The sequence below is a fragment of the Dioscorea cayenensis genome, chromosome 7 (assembly GCF_009730915.1).
Source record: "Dioscorea cayenensis subsp. rotundata cultivar TDr96_F1 chromosome 7, TDr96_F1_v2_PseudoChromosome.rev07_lg8_w22 25.fasta, whole genome shotgun sequence".
In the NCBI taxonomy this organism is placed as follows: domain Eukaryota; kingdom Viridiplantae; phylum Streptophyta; class Magnoliopsida; order Dioscoreales; family Dioscoreaceae; genus Dioscorea; species Dioscorea cayenensis.
The window spans coordinates 10,328,518-10,336,467 of record NC_052477.1 but is presented as its reverse complement, the minus strand read 5'-3'; the positions used below and the strand labels follow the sequence as shown (position 1 = coordinate 10,336,467).

Below are 7,950 nucleotides of genomic sequence, written 5' to 3'. Positions count from 1 at the left end.
ACATTGTAGGGGGTTAGGATCCTTCACCAGGAATTAGGGTTGGATCAATCTTTAGGAATCGAATACACCTCTTGGAATCCCTAGAGTGCTTTGCGGTCATATGTGGTGTGAGGTGTTGAGATTGAACGATTTCTCCACCGGGACCTCGTAGGGGACTAGTATCAGTGATCTGGAGGCTGGATCTGATTATATATGGATTTCCATGACTTAACTTACTCATCATAGAAACACTTTGCTTATTTGGTACCTAATACCATAATCCTAGGGGGAGCATTGCCCGAATACCCCACTTTTACTGATTGAGATCTCCATCCATTTCACCCTTGTATATTCATCTCCGGTATTCATTTCTTCGCACATTAGATCACCACACCTTTCCATTTATCATTAGGATAGAAAGCAGAGAAGGAATTAGTACTAGTAGTCCTGTTCCCTGTGGATTCGACTACCCGACTCACCGGGTATTTTATTACTTCGACACTCGTGCACTTACGGTTCACACGCATATTTGGACGTGTCAAGGACACTATCAGATTATGCCAGACCCGCAGTTCTTCTCACATAGTCTAGTATTGTGTGGCCACAAATTACATCTCAGAGTTTTTAGCTCAAGCCAGGCTTCATCCAGATGTTACAGCAGTTAGAATAGTTTAATGGTTTGGCCGATAAGAATCCATACAATCACATTGAGAATTTTTTTAAAGTATGTGACATGCTCAAGATTAATGGAGTAACAGATGATGCTATCAAGTTGAGGACCTTCCCATTTTCCATGAAAAGGGAGAGCAAAGCAATGGCTACATTCATTACCTAGAGCATCGATTACTATATGGGAGGAGATGGAAGAAGCTTTTCTTGCCCGATATTTTCCTCTGAAAAATCACCAAAGCTCAGGAATGAAATATCTTCTTTTGTGCAAAACGGAATTGGAGTCTCTTTTTGAGACATGGGATAGGTTCAAGGATCTCCTGGGAAAATGTCCTCAACATGGGTTCCCCGAGTGGATGATCATTCAGACTTTCTATAGTGGGTTGAACCCAAGCACAAAGTAGTTACTTGATGTTGTAGCAGGAGGTACCTTAGGAAGAAGACCCCCGACGAGGGCCGATATCTCATGAAGAAATGGCTATGAATAGTTATCAATAGAACACACTGGACAGAAAAAAGGTAGCCGAACGTCATGAGATCGATACAGTCACATCATTGGCGGCCCAGGTTGGGTCATTGAGCAAAAAGTTAGACACTCTAACTTTTCATAGAGTGGCGGCCGCGATGAGTTACACTGGGTGTGAAAGAGGACATGCACCATCTGATTGTCCCTATTTCTATTTGTGATTCTACTTCTGTGGAACATGTTGATTTTGTAGGTAATGTAATGAGAGGTCAAGGAAATCCATATAGTAATACCTACAATCCGGGGTGGAGGAGCCACCCAAACAGTTCGTGGAGTAATCAAGGGCAATAGAAGACTATGTTACCACCGGGTTTCCAACCACAACAACAAGCCCCAAATATAGAGAATTGAGTTTCAGGGTTGGAAAACTAGATGACCGACTTAGAGAAGGCTTTGACCAAGTTCATTTCATCATCGGATACAAGATTTCAATCGGTTAAAGCCACACTTGACAACCACACCACTTCGTTGCACAACCTGTAGAACCAAGTTGGACAAATTGTGAAGTCACTCTCATAAAGACCTCAAGGGAGTTTGCCTAGCAACACGGAGACCAATCCAAGGGAACATATAAAGGCGATCACTTTGATTAGTGGTCGTGAAGTTGAGGGTTGGCTCCCTAGTGAGAAGATCAATGTTGAGTCACCTGTGGTCGTGGAGGTTGAGGAGAGAACCAAAAAGAAGGAGGTGGCACCCCTGTCTTACAAGCCAAGAATCCCTTACCCTTCAAGATTTAAGAATGACCAAAGTAATGAGCAATACAATAAGTTTTTGGGTCTATTCAAGCAGTTGCACATTAATATTCCATTTGTAGAGGCATTGTCTCAAATGCCTCGCTATGCAAAGTTTCTCAAGGACCTCTTGATCAGTAAGAGGAAGTTGGAGGAGAGTGCATCTATGATCTTAGATGCCTCTTGTCCGGCGGTGTTGCAAAAGAATATGCCGAACAAGAAGAAGGACCCCGGAAGTTTTATCATTCCATGTAACATTGGTAATTTGGGGGAAGAAAAGGCATTGGCGGATTCAGGGGCTAGGATCAACGTCATGTCTTACACATTCTTCCAAAAGCTAGGCTTGGGAAGGTGTAGACCCACTCGGATGATACTTCAATTGGCCGATCGAATAGTTAGACATCCGAGGGGCATCATTGAAGACGTACTTGTGAAAGTTGACAAGTACATATTTCCTGTAGACTTTGTGGTGTTGGATGTTGATGAGGATGTCGAGGTTCCATTGATACTTGGGAGGCCGTGCTTGCACACTTCCAAGGCTCTCATTGACATGGACGGTGGGGAAGTTGACATTACGAGTTGGTGATGACAAGTTTACATGCCACCTCGCCGAAGCCATGTAACATTCTCTTGATTTTGATGATACATTGTATTTTCTTGACACTAGTGATGAGCAAATACGTGCAGGAAATGATGTGTCCAGACCCGTTTGAGGGTTTGTTAGATCAAGAAATGGAGAATGAAGAAGTCTTATCACTTGGTCAAGAGGACAAGGTGCAACCTTCCCCGGGGATCATGAAGAGGATGGTCCAAAAGATGAAACGAGTAAAGAGACACAAAAAGCTGCCCCAAGGCTAATGGGGATGTGCAAGCACGAAGTAAGGGTGATAAACCCTTGTGTGGTAACACGCTCGATAACTCTCCCTCTACCTTGAAACAATTATGTACATCATGCTTTTCAAGTTGTAGGTAAGAGGGCAACTTTCATCTATGAGCCCCCATGTGGTAAGGTCAGGTATGTCAAGCTTAGTGACGTTAAACAAGCACTTCTTGTGAGGCAACCCAAGTCTTTGCTTTTTTTGTATGTTTTAGTTCAGTGTTTGTATGAATAAGTACTTGAGTGTTGGTGTCTTGATATTTTACATACTATTACTGTGTTTTACTCGTGGATCATTGGTGTTTTTGTGTGCTTAATTGTGATTAGTGAAGTTTTTGGGTCGTTTGAGCATGTTTTCCATAATTCTTTGGCCAGTTTTTCATAATATATGGAGGCTCTGTGTGTATGAGTGTGCAAAAAAAATTTTATTGCAGAGTTTGTGAATTTTTCTTAGTCATCTAGAGAAGACACACGGCCATGTGGAATTTCCACATGGGCATGTATTTCCGTTCAGAGCTCATCCCGAGAGGACACAAGGGCGTGTGAACGCCCCTTTGAACGGCCTTGTGAAGGTCACACGCTCGTGGGTAATTTCCACACGGGCGTGTGTTTCTCTGCAGAGTTCTCAAACTCTATCCCGAGAAGACACAGGGGCGTGTGAGTACCCTTGTGAGTACCGCTGTGCGCATCCACATGCCTGTGTGGAATTGCTACAAGGGCGTGTGGAACACTTACCCACTTTTCGGGAGGATAGAGAAGCTATAGGGGACATGTGGGTACCCCTGTGGGTCGTGCACACGGGCATGGGGAATTTTCACACGCCCATGTGGATGCATTTAGAGACAACTTTAGCTATCCTGAGAGCACACAGGAGCGTGTGTCTACCACTGTGATGCCCCCTATGGAGGCACGCAGGCATGGATAATTTCCACATGCATGTGTGGATGTACATAACGCCAAGGGGAGTGGTTTTTCTTTAAAATCTACTTGCACCCCTTCATTCTTTCATTCCAAAACACTCAAAGAATGCATCTATTCGCTCTCCTAACCTCCCATCATCGATTTAGAGGGATTTTTTTTGAGTTTTCCAGCAGTTTACAAGTTTTTCTAGTTGCATTTTGTACGTAAGCCCTCTTTCCTTTTTCTTCACCAATCTTGATTTATTTCATTTAAACTGATGAATATTGCTTTGATTTTATGCTTAAATGGTTGGCTTATGCTTTTAGAGAGAATTTTGAGTGATATTTTGATGTATTTTTAGGATTTTTGTATAGTACCCAATGCGGCTTTCACACCCCGAAGATCCACACGAGCGTGTGGAATTTCCACATGACCGTGTGGACTTTCTGCAGCATTGTTATTTGAGTTTATTTGATCGATTTCTTCTCAATTCATGTAGATATAGCTCCCAGATAAAGAAAACAACCAACAAGTGCCCCAAAGAGGCATCCCCCGAGCCAGAGAGCATGGAGTTTGCCATTCCCGAGCATTAGGCTCGGTTTGAGCGACTGTCAAAGCTAAAGTTCGGCCAATCTCGCTTCCTAAATTTAAGTGCTTTGCGAGAGATGCAGTTGGGAGATAAGATGGTCAAATAAGGTCGAGGAGTTGCTCACCGTGGGTAGTTTGGCACCGGTTATTGTTTATTCGGGAACCGGCGATTCGTATGCTCACACTGGAGGTCCTCGCGTCATTCGAGTTCGATCGCTCATACAGCTGTCTCTTGAGAATCGATACTATATAGTTTAGAGGATTTTTACAGCACTATAGCATGAGCTTCTCCCAGTTCTCAGTCTGGCTTGGACTATATGATGATGCTTTCACTGATATAAAGGAGTACGCACAGTTACCGATGGACTATCTCGGCAGTTTAACTCCACAGAGAGCTTATAGAGCAATATACGGATAGGGGCAGTATGAGCCAAGAGTGTCCAAGGCTATGTAGCTATCTCGACTGAGCTACAGATATATTTACACTTGGGACATATCATGGCAGAGTATTTGTTTTCATGATACAGTGAGTAGCCGTGGTAACAACACCGGAGTCCTGAGCAAACATGAGTTATTGTATCTATATTCCATGGTGTAGAGTGAGCCGATTCACTTGGGACATATCATGGCAGAGTATTTGAGGCATTAGGGGCAGTATGTCCAAAGTAGAAATGATCTTCTTAAGCCCATACATCACTAGACTTATCATAGGGATGGGTCTTCTAGACGCTATTTGAGGGGCCAAGAAGACTATTGTACCATCCCCTCTTGGCATAGAGACGATGAGATTGATGGGGATGGTGCGTGGGTACAGGCTGGGCATCTACGTGATGGTCATGCCATCACCAGAGCCAGTCGAGGCCAAGACAGACACAGCAGGAGGGTCTTAGCCTGCGGAGGAGCCAGAAAAGGAGCATGAGCAGATAGAAGAACCACATGCAACACATGAGTCACTTCCAGTCCATATGTTTTCTCCATCTCGAGCCTATGATCACTTTGAGAGGCTCTAGAGTGTTGTAGGGGTGCTACGGGCCGAGATTGTTGAGGTTCGCGCTACACAGGATGTGAACTACATAGAGGTGATGGCGTGTCTCGACATCTTACAACGGATTCTCAAATGAGACGTGACCTCTCCCTTTGTGATGCGACCCAAAGCTCCTCCGAATCCTCCAGCTTCACCAGTACCACCATCACCAGTTGTAGTAGTACTAGTTGATCCAGCAGCAGCAGCAGTAGTAAAGGCACAAAGCCCGACACCGATGCTTGATGTATCTTTACTTTTTCGTTATCTTTATAGTTTTATGTATTTTATTTCTGCATTATTTTGGACTTGTACTACTCATAAAGGATCTTCCTTCTGAGTTTATCTTTAATTTTCAGTCGCTTCGAGTTGTATTTCATTTCATATCTTTATATACTCGAGTTATTTTTTTTTTTGTTGAGCTTCACTGAACCCCCTTGTGTATACATGTAGATGGTCTTGTGAGTCTGGAATTTGAGGAATAGTCATGGACACAGTCAATGTGACATTCACATGGCCATGTGAGCTCCACAACCTGGTGGAACTCAACTCTCAATAAAATTAGCTCCATCAAATGTACCATTAGGAGTTCAGGGGAATATTGCTTCAATTGCCCATCTCCACACATGTTTTTGATACTTATACTTTTTATTGTGCTTACATGCATACATTAAGAACAATGTACATCTTAAGTGTGGGGGGAGCTCACATTACACATGTTCTATACTTATGCTTTATTGTTCATGCTCATGTAGCCAATGGTGGTTCATTTTAGTTGCAATGTTTGTATTCTTGAGTTTAGGAGAATTTTAAACATTGAATTTTCTCATGCTCTAGTTATACTTGAATTCTTAGGAATTTTTGCCCGATTGACACTTGTTGCACTACTCACTCATTAAACCTTGTGGAAAATCAAGTTTGACATTTAAGGGATTATTTTAGTTTGTTTCTTGTTTTAACTTCTTTGAAAAAAAAGTTGAAAAAGAATATATCTATATATATATAGTTATGTTTGTTTGATTGTGCATTGGGGATGGAAAGAGCTACCACCTATGAAGTATGAAGCTACTCTCATAAGTCAGATACTAGTTATGCCCCAATGAGAGAAAGAGCTATCTCATGGGATGAGTGAATGCTACTACCCCGGTAGAAAGAGTTACCACCTCAAAAGTGTGAAAGTCACCTTAGCGCCCACTTAGGAAAGGGCTACCTTAAAGGATGTGTGAAGCTACTACCTTCTCTTTCATTTTTGTACATAAATAAGTCTCTCCCACTTAGAGCTTTGGGGAGTATACGTTAGGTTGACTTGAGTGAGTTTACACACACTTACACAATTACAGGTTGTTGTGCTTGTGTATTAGTAATATGAAGTATTCTTTTTCTTACATTGAGCATTACTTTTCTCAGATTTTATCGCTTATGCATGTGTATTTGTGTTCTTTTACACATGTAGGGTTATGGAGACAATAGTGGAAGAAAGGAACCAAAAGTAGCTCATGGATGCATATTGTTGATGAAATCTTGGAGTGAACAAACACGAACAAACAAGCTATGCTCAAAGACATGTGAGTGTGTGCCAACCTCCATTGTGCTCGAGCGAATATATAAATTGGAGGGCCACAAAGGCAGTCACACTCATGTGTTCTGACTTGTGCAATACTAATAAGATCTTCATCAAATGTGATTTTATTGAAGATGCAACGCGATCTACTGCATGGATGTGTGCCCATTCATGTGGCATCGATGAAAAGTGTGGATTCGGGAGTATTTTGGTGAAGCACTGTAGCAGCGGCTGTAGCAAATCAATGTGGCAAAATTAATGTAGCAGTTACTGTTCACAGTTCGTAGAATTTTAATTCCTGGAAATTCACATGGGTGTGTGGAAATTCCACACGCCCATGTGGATGCCCGATTCTAGCCCTATTTAAGCAATGATTTCAGACATTTTGAGGGATCTTTTTCTCATCTTTTCCCCACCTTTGGAGGCGCTCACGTCTAGGGTTTGGAAAGGCTTTGGCTAGGTCTTTGGAGTGGTTCTATGCCCTTCGACATCATGTTCCTTCGAAAGATAGTTATTGAGGGGAGCTTTCGTCGGCATCGATTCTATGAGGTGTGCCTTAGGCTTGACGAGGGAACCCTTGGAGAAGACAAGGCTGCTCCACTAGACCATCGATAGGACTACAAGGGGGTTTTACTCATGGATTGCATGCTTTTACATTCGATTTCATTGTTGATTGTTTATAGCTCCATGGTGAGCTAAACCCATAGTGGGTGCTTGGACTTGTAAACCCTAAAATGATTTTGTTTCATTGACCTTTTATTATACGTTTTTTTAATTGATGTTTTAATAGAGTTCCAACCTTGAATGCTTGTTGAATTGATTTTCCCTTAGAGTGACACTAAGGTTGAGAATCTATCTTGGTAATCCTTTGTGGATGAGTGTCACACCACGAGGGTTAGACAAAGCTATGTTAGAGGGGGTCCCGAGGGTGAGTCGAGAGGTAGCGGAACACCCCTTTCCCTTCTGATGTGATTTATCCTACCTCTACATTCCAAGAGTTCTTTGTGGTCACAATAGAGTGAAGTGCTAAGAGACAAACTCCACTGGGGTGTGTTGCACGAGCAACAGAGTAAAGTGTTGAAGTAATCCTTAGTGCTA

At 42.5% G+C, this 7,950-nt stretch overlaps 1 non-coding gene across 1 annotated transcript; it reads right to left on the bottom strand.

Moving 5' to 3' along the window:
- Window positions 1-886: 886 nt before the first annotated feature.
- Window positions 887-994, bottom strand: LOC120265988. The gene has a single exon (XR_005537831.1). It is a non-coding gene; the product is annotated as a small nucleolar RNA R71 (small nucleolar RNA).
- Between the last annotated feature and the right edge of the window lie 6,956 nt (window positions 995-7,950).